Source organism: Trachurus japonicus, chromosome 16 (assembly GCF_045865225.1).
Source record: "Trachurus japonicus isolate A0001 chromosome 16, Traja_1.0".
In the NCBI taxonomy this organism is placed as follows: domain Eukaryota; kingdom Metazoa; phylum Chordata; class Actinopteri; order Carangiformes; family Carangidae; genus Trachurus; species Trachurus japonicus.
Window position 1 is genome coordinate 10,198,059 of NC_140922.1, and position 15,003 is coordinate 10,213,061.

The following is a 15,003-nucleotide window of genomic DNA, read 5'->3' on the forward strand; positions in this document are numbered from 1 at the left end:
CTTATAGACTCCAGAGTGGACTGGCAGCTCCAGCGGGAACTGCAGCGACGGCTTCTCCAGCGGATGGGCACCTACAGTGAACGGCTGAGCAGCTGGATGCCTCCCTCCTCGGGCTACAAATCGGCGGTGGTTCAGCCCCTGGTCTAGCCCCAGTGAAACAACATCGACGGCCTCTACAGCGGGTGGGCGCCTACAGTGAACGGCTGAGCAGCTGGATGCCCCCGTTCAGCAACAACAGTGTCCAACAACAAGCCACCACCGCGTGTAAAGGACACCATCAAAGAAGTGGTGGGTGAGTTAAAAACTGAGGTCCACTCAAAAAATCACCTTGTAAGAAGAAACGGTACACAAAATTGAACATAAACCTTAAAGGGATAGTTCAACATTTTTGGCAAATTGGCCCATTGCCATAATCGCTATAGTCATAGCAATAGGTTAGTTACCTTTAATTGTCGGTGTAAGCTGTTTTTAGAACGGTGAAGGAGAGCCGTGAGCTGATCAGAGCTACGCTACGGAGGCTAAAGGAATTTCTTGGTTTCCCTCAACCCAACAACTCCAAAAGGCTGTCATGGACAAGTTGTGACCTGCACAATCGCCACGCTATGACATATGTTACGAGACGGGAGTTGTTTTAGAGGTAAATTCATGCAAAACCGCTGATGCACATTGCGTTCAGGGACAGTTTTTCAGCAAGCAGTCTCTGTATTTACCTAGAAAACGGTTCAGTTTCGTAACATTTAATTTATCTCATAGCGTGGCGATTGTGCAAGTCACAACTTGTCCACGAAAGCGTTTTGGAGTTTTGGGATTTTGTATTTGATGAGGGAAACCAAGAAATTCCTTTAGCCTCCGTAGCGTAGCTCTGAGCAGCTCGCCGCTCTGCTCCTCCGTTCTAAAAACAGCTTACACTGACAAATAAAGGTAACAAACCTACTGCTATGACTATAGGGATTATGGCAATGGGCCAATTTGCCAAAATGTTGAACTATCCCTTAATCAAGCTCAGGTGATCTGGGACTCAAAATGTAAACCAAGGGGTCTATTTGGCAGGCATTTAAATATTCAGAGTATTTTGCCCAAGTGTGATCAAGTCCAACATTTATGAACTAACACAAATCTAGACTTTTGTATGAATGTGTGTGAATGCGTAGCTCACATGTGGCAAAGCAAGCCACAGACGTTGACATCGACAAACATATCATGAAGTGGGCTCGAACAACAACCACAGCAGATGTCACCAGAGTTAAACACAGGTAACAGACTGGAAGCAACTGATTTAAACATCAGTTGCTTCCAGTCTGTTACCTGACTGAACATTTTGAACATCATGAACATTTTCTACTAGGGCTGCAACGATTAATCGACTATTTTTTTTAGAAGAATAAAACAATAATAAGTCCAAATTCTCTGGTTCTGGCTTCTTAAATATGAATATTTTCCGTTTTTTCTAGTCTATGACAGTAAAGTGAATATATTTTTTTTCTTTTTCAGGTCCAAGGTTCCGAACAAGAGGCTGAGGATGACCTGTGATGATGATGATGATGATGATGACCAGTGATGTCACTCTCCCCTCACTGCTACCCCTCTCTACAACTTTCACACATATGGCCAGCAAAGGCCTGGTTAATACTCGTGCTGCTGACGTTAATCACAAAGGCGTATCAAGGATCGCAATGCACGCCTCACCCATCTATATGCATACTTAATGCTAGAGACTGTTCCTCCTGGATGAGCTTGCCCTGTTAGCAGGTTAAAGGGTGTCTGTGTTGTTCTCATGTTTATAATCAAAATGTATTCCCTTGTACAACATTTGGAGGGGGAAATTGTTCAAGTTCAAAACAAAATGCCATGCTCTATTCAAGGACTGTTCACTTTCTGGATGCAGAAAATTCAGTGAACTTTATTCGATTACAATATTTAAGGCCAGATTACAATTGTTAAATTTAGATTGCCTTAAAGTTGTATGTTAACATGTTTTAAATACTTTGTCAGCAATTGTTGTTCATTCTGTTTACATATGTTTGTGCACTGGGCAATATGTCAGTAGCATGCTTAAGCAGGCAGGAAGTGTGGGGACCATAAAACAGTGGCAAAAGAGAAATAATTTCTTGGTCCTTTTCTGATTTTTCAGGAAATTACACATTTTTCTCAAATCAAAACATGATTTTACATGTAAAGAAAGCAGCAGTTTGTAGCAAAACGGTGAAATAAAAAAAAAAAAAAGAGAGAGAAGAGATTTGACGTGTTAAAAACCAAGCCTATTTTTTAGGCCTTTTCTCAAAAATTGCATATATCCATAATAAAATGAGTATATCTCTGCAACCACAAGGTCTATTTAAATACTTTTGGTGTTATAGTAAAGGGGAAAAAATTGAGAAACTGCCGAGATGTGTAAATGAAGACGTCGCACAGCAAAAATTAAATAAATCAAATATTCGCCTAAAAAAAAAAACTTGATTACTGGCTCTATCTCTGCAGCGGATTGGTTGGTTCAGGGTTGACAGCTCAGGCACGTTGATGTGATGGGCTGTCAATCAGAGTCAGCACAATCCACATGCAGGCTGTTGTGTGTGCGCTCGTAAAGGTTCCCCGCTCCTAAAGCCCGTCCAGACCAATTTAGATGGATAATGGAATTATTGTGGATTTACCCATAAAACAAACTTTTCATGGCAAAACAGCAAAGGTAAGAGGAAATGTACAACCATGTTTTGGCCAAGCAGTGTGTGTTTGCTCGACTTTGCTGGTTTTTGGCTCTCTCTCTGCCGTGCTTCTGTGTTAGCCGCGGCTGCTATGTAACGTTTCAATGTTTGTAGGCGCCGGCTCTTTCATATGAGCGGTCGCTGATGTGTTTTGCATAATGTACAGTAGTATACGAGCCAGAAATGTGGCGACTGGGTCCACACAGAGATGCTTAATGATGTTTGTTTAGTTGTTTATTTGAGTAGTGTTCAGGCTGTGTTTGGGTCATATAAACATGGTTTTCATGTAAATATGTAGGCTACAGTGTTAATAAAGAGCACTTTGTTGAAAGCAAAGCATTGTGATTGTTTTATCACTCAGATAAAACTTGATTAGCCATTAAAACACATTGGTGTGATAATATTTCACACTTAAATGTGTTTTATTGGTAAATTAGGTTATTTTTAATCTTCCAAGAGCTTTTGTTCAAATGTGGATCACATCCGTCCCTGATCCGGATCACATCTGTCCCTGATCCGTGCCGGATATTTGGTCGACTTTGCGGATCCGGTTCGGGTCCGGTGCGGATCCATTTCAGAACCGTAAAGCGGATCTGTGCCGGATCTGGGCCAGGGTGCAAATGTTATCTGGAACGGATCCGTTTTCAGGATTGGTACCGGATTTTGGACTACATCCGGCGCGGATCCGGCCCAGATCCATTTGCTGTCTGGGGCGTGACTGTCACATTCGTTTGGCCGCCGCCTAGAGGATCAGCCCCGCCTCCAGGCAGAGCCGTTATTCTACCGTCAAACAGCGGATCCCGAACGGACCCGTGTCGGACGTGTGGACACGGACGCGCCTTTACTGTAACGGTCGAACACAGTAGTCACCACTGAGCCGAGACTAGAGGAGTCATCTTTCTTTGCTGGGACACGGTTGTGCTGAAGCCTCTAGTAAGTTTATTGATTTATTGATGTATTGCGACATTCACAGTAAACATTGGCCTTTGTGTTTTTAATCGTCATGTATATTAATGCTTGTAATGACGTTGTTTGATATTAGCACTGTTAGAACTTTTGTAGTTTTGTGCAACAGGCTAGGTTAGCTTCTAGCTGAGATGTGATGATGCACGTCTGTAGCTATTTTGTTTTAAAATGGGATAGCAATTTCGGGAGAATATGTTGTGGTTGTGTGACTAAAAAAACACACATTGTTATTTGGTAACGTTATGGTTATCTGTTTTAATGTATCGCAGCTGTTATGCTGTGTAACGTTAGCCTATGCTAGCGGTAACTTATGTAACTTAGCTGCTATTTCTCCGACCTCGACCTCCCATTTCCTCGATTTAAGTAGGCTATGCCCGGTGTTCCGACTCCCAGTACGAGTCGCCCTCTTCATACACATTACGGTGTTTTTTTTTTTTTAATAATTATTTTCTTTTCTTTAAAACTAACTAGCCGTTAGCAGCTAGTTAGCCGGTTAGTTAGCCGCTAACGGCTAGTTAGCCGCTCGGCCTTTATTTAAAAAATAAAAAACACCGTAATGTTTATGAAGAGGGCAACCAACTCCAACGTTACGGAGTTTAGAATGACTTTTTTAAGCCTCTCTTTGCTCCTCATGTCTTAATTCTCCGTGACTTTTCGCTAGCCGAGCGGCTAACGGCGCTGTTGTACATATCAGCACGGGTGTGATTCGGTCGTAGGCACGAGGCCGCACACCCGTGCTGATATACAGTACAACAGCACTCCCTCTGCCTTTATTCATCCCACGACGGGGAAATTCACAAGTTACAGCAGCAGTACAAACACACTCACACATGCCATGCACACTGGCAATATTAATGTTTAAGCTTGTCAGTGCTTTATGATGATTAATATATGCTGAGAAACAAGATTGTAAATCAAGCAGGAAAGACCAATAATTTGTGTTTAAAGTCCCACTCCCGCGACCCTTTTCGGCCATTTTAAAACCAGCTCATTAGCCATGCACATTAGCAATGCACCTCTGGAGGGTGGGCGGAGACTGCGCTGCTCTGCACCCGCCCAGCCACCTCCTCGCACCCCACCCCCCACTTGCTGACAGCTGGACATTGTACAATTACAGATTCAGCGCGTTTAGCATAAAACTCCACACTGGGATTCGATCCCAGACTGGAGCATAGTCCTTGCTCACAATGCCAGCTGCTCTACCAGGTGAGCTATACCTGTTATACCTTGACAGCTACACTGAGCTGTCAAGCCTTTCACCTCTGAGCCAGATGCAAGCAGGGCGGGAGCTTGTAGCACTAGTGCCCTCCCCTGGAGCTGTGACACCCTCAACTCCAGTCTCCCTGAAACTGCCAGTTTGCGTCTGCCATTGGTTCACAGCAGTTTGAAGGCAGAAAAACTCAGAAATGCAATTTTGCACTTCCTTTTCTGCTGATATGTGCTCTAACACAAGAAAAATGCCACAGGAACATGTGAAAAGCTCAAAAAACACGATTTTCACGGGAGTGGGTCTTTAATGAATCAAATATAATCAGATATTGTTTTGGTCATAAATAGGCTATGTTTAATTCGCTGGGGAGGAGGGGCGGGCACACAGCTTTTCTTTTTTTTTAACTTTTTTTTTTTTAATAATGAGGGCTGTCATTTTTGCTACCCAGATAGCACACATACGTCGTGCCGACGTATTCCCGACGCATCAAGTTCCGTCGCCAAGACGTCCCATGGAGAGCGTTTGCTCATTGGCAAGATATCGCCGAGACGTCGGCCTTTGATCGAGCTCGACCACCGGCCGAGACGTCTCGGCGATCAATAAAAGCAGGAGCGGGAGCGCCAGGCGCTCCATATATTTAGCCTATAAATAATTCATACGACCTTTATTCATTTAGGTCGGGCCTTTTGAACTAGGTAGCCTACAATATTCTACAATCCTACGTAATAAATAAATAAATTATAATCCATGTGTGCTGCATGTACAATTAAGAGGCAAAAGTCAAGTTTAAAAAAAACTTTATTCATGCTTCACTCAGGTTAGGCTACAAAACAGCATAAATTCAATCAATAAAACCGTCATCAATAGATTATAACTTGTGAGTCCTCTTCATCAGCATCTCACTCCTCGAAGGCTCCGCTGGCCCTGACGAATCAAATGGCATTAGGCTCCCCCCTCCTCATTTCATCTGCAGAGGCTGAGAACTGCGGTGAGGAAGAAAAAGAGGAGAAAGATGAGGAAGAGATGTCAGGGCCAGAACAGCAGAGTCACGGAGTGTCTACACGTACAGTGTGTGTGTGTTAACGATTAGAAATGACTGAAGAGGGACAGGTTTTATGGATATGACGTGCTCAAATAAATCAATAACAAAGTCATTCAAAAAACACACTTTTGCGTGTCTGGTTAGCGCAAGCACAATGATCTACTATGAGTAATATGCTAAATGACAACACGCGCAAACCGCAGTATTTAAATGAGGGTTTTGCGCGTAACCGTTTCCGCCATGGAGAGTGTGGACAGAGAGCTGGATGGATACAAACGCAGAATAAAAATTTGATCCGACGCATTAATAGAGAGAGGGACAAATAAACATATTGTGGAGCTGCAGCATAAGAAACTTAGTTTATAATAAAACCTCAGCAAAGGGTGAGCTGCTCTGATCAGTGTTGAGCAGCAGCTGCAGGTAACTGGGAGACCTGCTGTCATTCATTGAGCTGGAGCTGCGCGCTATGGCACAGAGCTCAGGTGTGGGACACTCAGGCCACTCGGATCTAAACGCGCTGACCAGATGGATCACGGTCGGACGGAGTGAAGGCAGCGGTGACGTCTCTCAGCCCCGGTCCCAGAGCTGAGCAGCCCGGTAGGCTACTGGAGAGGGAGGAGAGGAGAGGAGAGGAGCGCACTGGACGAGAGAGATGCGGCGTGCGTAACGGCGCTTAAATTACTTTGATCGCATGATCAACAAAGCTATTTAACCATCTGAACACAACTACTGGGCTCATCATTCATCACATGTAACAGCTTGGCCTGATGGTTTTATATCGCAAAGCAGCAGAGGACAACGATATCGCTGCTTTCCTGTGCGCACTGAGCAGCTCTCAATTTAAAGGGCAAGACGGCGTGGTGGCAACACATCACCTGACGGCGATTTTTACAAATGTATTGACTGATCGATAACATGTTAGAAGCTATAGACTATAACAAAAACAAAAAATGCATAAAATTTTTGGGTATGCCAGCTTCCTCTGTGGGTGGCACTGGCACACTCGTGGCTACGCCATCTCAGCTGCCTACAGCTGTTGCTGTTACTGTTTTTAACAAAGACAGAAACAGCGCTTGATTACTGAAAGGCAAAGCCCGTGTGGCGCTGGCAGCGGCCACAAATAAGGACGCACTCACACTAGGGCCAGTTGTTCTGTGCTTAAGCTCTAATGCCCCCTCCTCTGTCCCCGCTGGCCCGCACTCACACCACCTCCAACCCAAGCTGCTCAAGCACGGTTGCCTCCGTTGATATATAGAGGGATTAATTGTTTACCAACACGGTGGATGTGCGCTTTAACCTGACTGCAGAAAGAACGGAGCCTTTAAACACCAGCGGTGATGAGGCGCTGACATCAAGGTGGTTGTGTCCACACACCCGTACTGGTTTATGTGACTTAAGGTGACATTTCAGCGCAGGAGGGAGTGGGAACGTGGATGCGAGCCAGTCTCCTTCAACCATGCACAGAAAAGGGGAATGATAGAAAAGGTTTTTCTAATTTATTGAGAAACGATGCCCACGTCAGCAATGCATTACAATAAACATGTGGTTCATTTGTCCCCTCAAGTTACATAAACCAACACAGCGTGGACACACACAACTCCGCTGACGCCGGTGATGTGTAGAAAAAGTGTTTCCATTACACTTTTGCGATACAAGTTTGTACCGATACGTCTCAAAAACTAAAAACTTTTTTTGCGATATTTGAGAGTTTTTTCGAAATGTAGGTGTTTCCATTACCAGTTTTTAATTTTGATATTTAGGTTTTGCGCATTTCAAGGGGTAATGGAAACGCACCTAGTGACAGTTTCCTCATCACTAAACTTGAACCACCATCCTCCCTCACTCACGTCGTGACGACAGGACAAAGCCTTTTGGACATAGGCTACCTACCTTATATTGTAGCCGATATGCTGTGTTTTCCTCTCTGTATGCCTCTCGTTTCAGTTTTTGCCCCGGTCAATCATCTGGTGCGCATCCGCTGTTTATCAGGCGCTTGCTCACTCGCTCACTGCTCTGCAAAATAAAAAGGAAAAAACACGCCGCGGTCCGGCGGAGAATTGGTAAAGAATTAAGGAGTGCTGGAGTAAACAATGTGTCTTATTTAATGACCAGTGAGATGACAAGTCTTCGTGGTTGCTGCTCTGTGCAGTGTCCGGTCTTGTCATAAATCACTGACAAATCAACCTGATTAAATCTCAGCAACAATCACACTCTCAAGCCCTTTCCCTCTGCCATCGTGTAAAACTTCACTTCCCTGCCTGCCACTTCTTTCTGTAATTTTGATAAGCATACACATTTGTTTTTACCAGTTTCAATTGTCTCAACAGTTAACCAGAGTAGCCTAATATCATTCTCAAGTCAGCTGCCAATCTGCAGGGACAGCGCGTGTCATAAGCGCGAGGACAAAAATGTAGCCTACAGCGTCTGCTATCTATGTAACCATGGTGAGCTCCAGAGACCGAGTCTCCCTCCTTCACTCATCCGCACACCAGCGCCTTGTGCCCGGGCAGCAGGCCGGCCAGCCCCCCCTCTAGTTCTGGAGCTTTTTTTTTTTTTTTTTTTTTTTTGCTTTGACAACGGCTTACCGGTCCCGTCACTTCTACCTTTTTCCAGCCAGATAACGTCCAATAGAGGGAAAAAAATAGGACTTAACATTTGATTGGTGTCGGCTGTAACCATTAGGATAACTAACGTTAAGTTAAACTAACGTTAACGCCAAATACAGTTATAAATAAGCTGGCACCTGTGCTGGTAGCCTATTATTTCGACCGCGTTGTACCTCGCCACTCACCGGAAACCTTTAACTTTTACAAAATAAACGAAATAGGCCTAACTTTTCTTTTTTTTGGCAATATATCCCAAGTAACTTACCTGAAACGCACTCCGTCGACGTCTCTGGACCAAACTGACAGGAGGTCCCGCCGTCTGTGGGCAGGTCTGCGGCCGACTTAAAGCCGACGCACCAGAGACGTTTGATGAGCTGGCACAAATGAGTATCAAATTTGAAGATATTCGCCCATGGGCCAATGCTTGACAGATGTTATAAATTATAGGGCCGACGTCCAACCTCAGGCCGACGTCGGCCAGACGTACGTGTGCTATCTGGGTAAGCTTAAGTCAACTAAAGTTAGCTATTTTGTGTCTTCTATGTCCTGCCTTGAGTTTATGTTGTCTACACACCCACATACTTGACTTTTTTTCAACATTTTTTCTATTTTTACTGTGCAGATAATCCTCCAGCTAGGCCAATATTTGACATGTCTCTGGGTGCTGCTGTGTAGTGGTGAGTATTAGCCTACTATTCAATTGCTTTTGTTGGTTTTAGGGATGCACATTTTGAATTTTTTTTCTGACTGATGATAACCAACGCTTGTTAACCGATATGATTACAATGCTCTCGGGGGCGATCACTTTTTCTCTTTTGCGCAGCTCTGTTGTAACAGGTGATGCAGATCGATGTCTCTGTAGGCTACATTTGTTGTCTGGCCTTCTTTTACGATATTATTCCTTTTTTAATATTGTGAGTAAAGATAATTACTGCAAGTCCTATTGCCTTTAAGATTCTAATGTTCATTTTTTTTGTTGAAACTATTTTGGAGAGATATGTCTAATAATCAGTCTTCATTACAACACAAAATAATATGGCACCACAAACTAAACCAATTTCCATTTGTCTTTCTTTCTCTAGTGAATGTGGCAGTGTAAAGGGTGTTCAGTTGCTGTGCAATATTTGACATGTCTCAGGGTGCTGTGTCAAAGGCTCTGCAGTAGGGCCCGACCGATTTATCGGCGAGCCGATTAAATCGGCCGATTATAGCCCGTTTGAGACTAATCGGTAATCGGCCAAAACTCGCCGATTGTCGCCGATATTTTCAGGAATAAAATGCAGGGAATAAAACTTGGTTTTACTTTGAAAAGATTCCCCCGCACCAGCGCCGACCTCATGACAAACTCCATCCACTACCACCTCAGTCACAGCACACAGCAGAGTGACTGATCTGTCTCAAAACCAGTGTTGCCACTGGCTTTCTGTTTACCTTTTTTTTTTTTTTTATACCGCAGTCGGGTTGTGAATTAATTAATTAATGCTCGTCTCCGGCCGTGTTGGGTCAGAGATTCAACAAGCCGGTCGGGGTCGGGTTTTACCGTTATACCGGCACGGCAGTATGCTCATTTATCACCAATAAACACAGTAGATGAAGGTGAGTGACTGAGCTGAGGCTGTGTGACGGGTGGGGGGGTCCGCGGTGTGGAGTGGTGCGGGACTCTGACTGCAGCGGGGTCGGGGACTATCATGTCTCTGCTCCGTGACACTGAGACTGACCGCCGGTGAGCGCTTTGACACGGTGCCGGGCACGGCAGCAACCGCTGATCGCTTTTGATTGGAGAGAGAGAGAGAGAGAGAGAGAGAGAGAGAGAGAGAGAGAGAGAGAGTCGGCTAATGATTTTTTGGTCGACCAGGCAGCCCTAATTTGTATATTATATAATATATATAGATATATATTAATACAATTTTAAAACTTAATAAAAAAATAAAAAATAATCGGCCGATTAATCGGTTATCGGGTTTTTTTCCCCCTAATAATCGTAATCGGCATCGGCCCCAAAAAATCCATATCGGTCGGGCCCTACTCTGCAGTAGTGGTGAGTATTACTAAATCATTTGTTGTTTTCTGAGTTTATTGTTTTTTTTTCATTTATGTATATTATTTTTAAACAATTACTCAGTAATGAAAAAGAAATAGGGGGCATCATTGCACCAATGGATGAAGTAAATATATTCTCTGGGTTGGGGGTGTAACAACTGATTGTCTTCAAGACAAAAATGCCTTTTACCAGGACAAATGAGAATTTTCACAGACATGAACTCAAACAACACAACTTCTCCTCTGCTTTTCTGCCGTAGGATGATGACGTGGATCTGGGAAGAGAATGCGTCCTAAAGACCCTCTGCGTTTACCTGAATGAGGACCCGGAGAATCTATTGAGAGAGTATGTGGTAAGTAGCTATTACTTAGGTTTAGTATGTTGAGATGTTATCTTTCGTATTTTATATAAACTTTAAAACATCTACTCATTGTAATTACTTTACAGTCAGCTAAGTTGTAGGATAATATGGTAGTGATCTTAATATCAAAGTGTGTGTTTATTTTTCATTAAAGGGATAGTTCGGGTCTTTTGATATCTATCTATAGTTCCATAGACTGTAGGAAAGAGGTTAGAGCAGAGAAGAGTGATCGTTGCAGCGCAGTCCATGGTGGAAGATCAGACCAACAAATATACAGACAGACAGCGTGCATCACCTCCAAGGATGGTGCTGCTGGAAAAAAAAAAAAAGAACAGCACTCCTCTGCAGCCAGCTGACGTGTAGCTCACCTGCAGCTGTCAGAGGATCCTCGCTCTTTCTTTAGCCTGGCGTTTGGATGCACTTTGTTCAACATGTGAAGATCTAACCACCATCTGACCACCGGTCAGCTGAGCCAGCTAACAGAGTGGACGTGGCTGGTGTGTAGGCTCGCTATTTTATAACGGCAAGAAAAAATAATCGTCCTGATAGTGTGTACATTTGTCCGGCTGATCTTCCATCACGGACTGCGCTGCATTACTGATCATCACCCGGTCACCCTGTCTGTCACAGCTGCAGCTGTGGTCTAACTTCAGCTTGTCACTTCCCTGTCCCTCCTCTCTATGTCTGCCCGTTCTAACTCCATCTGATGAGGTTCAGCATCACATCAGGTTCATAAAGGTCTCCCCTTGGCTCTGTGCTAAAACAAGGGATGGCTTCATCACTTGTGTCATAATCAGATATGTTTACGTGAACTATCCGAGCAATAAACTCCATGAAACAGCTGATGGAAATGCGCACAGCCGTTTAGAGGCGGCAGCGCGCAGTGATACGGAGGGAGAGAAAATAGCAGCAAGCGATTGTGAGGTCAGACTTTTTTGTGGACAACGGTTTTGTGATGCAAATGTATCACTCTTTTGAACGCATATTGTTTTGAGAAGTAAAACGCTTTATTTTCGTGACCCCAGCCAACTAACCGGACTACATTCGTCAGCACCGCAAACTCTCAAAGTGTGAGAGAGAGAATTAAACATAGCCTATTTATTATCAGTTACTATGACCAAAACAATATTTGATTCATTAAACATAAATTGGTCTTCCCTGTAGGATTTGTTTTATTTACAATCTTATTTCTCAGCATATAGGCCTATTAATTATCATGACAACATAAAGCACTGACGAATAAGCCTAAACATTGATACAGGACTCTGTAACACAACTCATCACACATTCATGCTCTCCCTGTGTGATCATGTCGGAAGCAGACAGTCTGAGGTTGAAGTTTAGGTGACACTGTGACAGGTCTCTGTACGTCTTGACCACATGTCAGCTGTTCAGCTGTAGTAGAGGAGAACTCAGCTGTTTTCAGCTCCACCGCACGTAGCGTTTTTTTTTTTTGTTTTTTTAGGAGCTCCGGTATATTGCGGCTTTATGCGGGAGGACACGCGATAAACTACAGCTGATCCAATGTATTTATCTGAGCTTGGTCACCGTGAGAGGCGTCGTTCATATTAAGTTACACCTGACGCAGGACAGGGCATTTTGACAGGTCTGCGCTCACATCAGCTGTGTTTATTTACCCTCACCCTGTCACATAAGCGATCAGCTGTTTTTTTTTTTTTTTAACGTTTGATGTCTTTTTTTCTTTTTGCTCGAAATTAAACATGGTATGACCTTGACTCCCTATATATCTGTCTGTTTGATTACAGGTGCTGTAAGAAAAAATACAGTGACAGGTCAGCCACAGATGACGAGGTGACCAAACACGCCATCCACCTTGCGGCAGATTGTGCAGCGAGGAGACGTGTCCCGCCTCCATCCACGCGAGAACCCCAGTAGCATGTACTTTAAAAGAATAAACAATATTTGTATTGAACTTCTTGTCGTTCACCAGTTACTCATTTTCTGATATTTTAGCTTCACATTTCATTGAAGTTGTAGCCTCATTTTGTACAGTAAATTGATGTCTTGACTTGAACCTTTTCTGTATATTGACAATGTTGGGTTAAAAATGCAAGGCAATGCAGATTTAAGCTTGGTGTAGAAGTCTAGGCTAGGCATAGTTATAGTTTTAGTTTAAGCTATTTTATGGAGATTTTGAAAATGATGAACGGGTCCAAAACGGACCCGGGCCAGAGGTTTTTTTGCGTCCGTTGCGGATCCGCGGCAGATTTGCGGGTCCCGAACGGACCCGGGCCAGAGGTATTTTATAAGTCCGTTGCGGGTCCCAAACGGATCCGGGCCAGAGGGTTATTATGAGTCTGTTGCGGATCCGCGGCGGATTTGCGGGCCCCGAACGGACCCGCTGCGGAGGTATGATTTAAATCGCGGATGCGGACCGGATGCAGCGCGGATCCAGGACGGGTCCGCGATCCGCCTTCGTAGCGGATCCGTCACGGAGTGCAAGTGGACTCCGATACGGGTCCGTTTCGCGGGTCCGTTCCGGAAGCCGCGCTACATCCGCGGCGGACTCCTTTTGCTATGTGGGTGACCACTTTCTTTAATCTCATGTTTACTGGAGTTGTGATTGGTTCAGTCATAAATCAAACTTTATTTCAGAGAAAACTGTCAAAACATTGTTTGTTTCTCCAAGTAAATTAGGCCAACATAATTTTGTTTATAGAAAATGGGTACAAAATGTGGAGAGAGCAGCTTCAACATACGGAGCATGATTTCCCATATTAGACTGCAGGTGGCGCTGGAAGCTCAGTTTTTGTTGGTAAATGTATTAAAGCAAAAGTGGACAGTGTTCAAGCTTTTATCAGTCATAGTGGTGCTGAAATAAATCAAGAAGAGGTTTTTTTTTTTTTTTTTTAATTTAAAGCAGCTTAGTTACTCATAAAGTATAGGCCTATGTTTCCTGTCAATGCTTTTTGAGGCTATTCAACTGGGAAACATCATCCAGGAAGTTCTCTTCATCGTAACTCTAAATTCATATCATTGTAAATAAATTGATCAACAAAGTCATGAGGCTCAAGGTCCAGGCCAAACAATGAAATCAAACTCTGTCAGGACAAAAGCGCTGTTGGGGGTCCAGGCCTAGACCCTCTCACCTCATTACGTCCCTCAGTGCAGCCCACCTGCACACTCTATAAGCCTGGCACACAGCAAAGCAAACAAATACTGAAAACAAAGGCCAGGAAATCTCCTTTCTAGTATTGTTGCCATGCTGAAAAGATGCCTTGTTCTCAGTTTCTACTAAATCTACTCTATATCTACTAGACTGCAAAGAATCGGTGGCTGGAATTCATCTTCTTGCCCCCACTGCTGAACATATTTGTCAGTATTATTCAAATGTCCTCCTGGATTCAGTATGACAGGAAGATAACACATGAGTGAAATTTACACTGCTGACTTGTCTACTTACAGTATAACAAACGTGCCCCGTGAATTTCAGCCAAATAGTCCCCGAAATTCACCATTAGGCACAACATCACATGTAGAAACAGATTCTGTTCCTCCGGGACTCAGTATGACAGGAAGATAACAAATGGCGGGCCAGGAAAGAACACATTCAATTTCAGATCCTTATCATTTACTATAGAAGTTTTCTCTGAAGTCTGCATGCTGTTTGATACAGCCGTGGACGAAGTCTTTATGCTCTTCAGATTCTCTCCTAACAAGCTCAAAGGACCTTGGGGTAAATAATACTTCTCAACAGGATATACAGTATATACTGTTCATTGTAATACACTCTAAACAAGATATTTTATATCAAGGTGTTTGGCTGAAGTGGATGATCCGTGTTGTTCAGAATGACCTGTGACAGCTTCAGTGTGCATCTATACCTACAAATAATTACAAATAGGTAAATGAATAAAATAATAACAAAGGGAAATGGTTCACTTCAGTGTTTTTATTATCCATCAGTCCCCTTAGTTTTTAGGCGTGTGTACAGTTTATGATGAACATGCACAGAAGGGGCAGAGTGAATGGGTCAGGGGTTTAGAGGATAGAGAGGAGAGCTCAGACATTTCTTCTGGATTTGATCAGAATAATATTGTTGTTGAATTCCCACTGG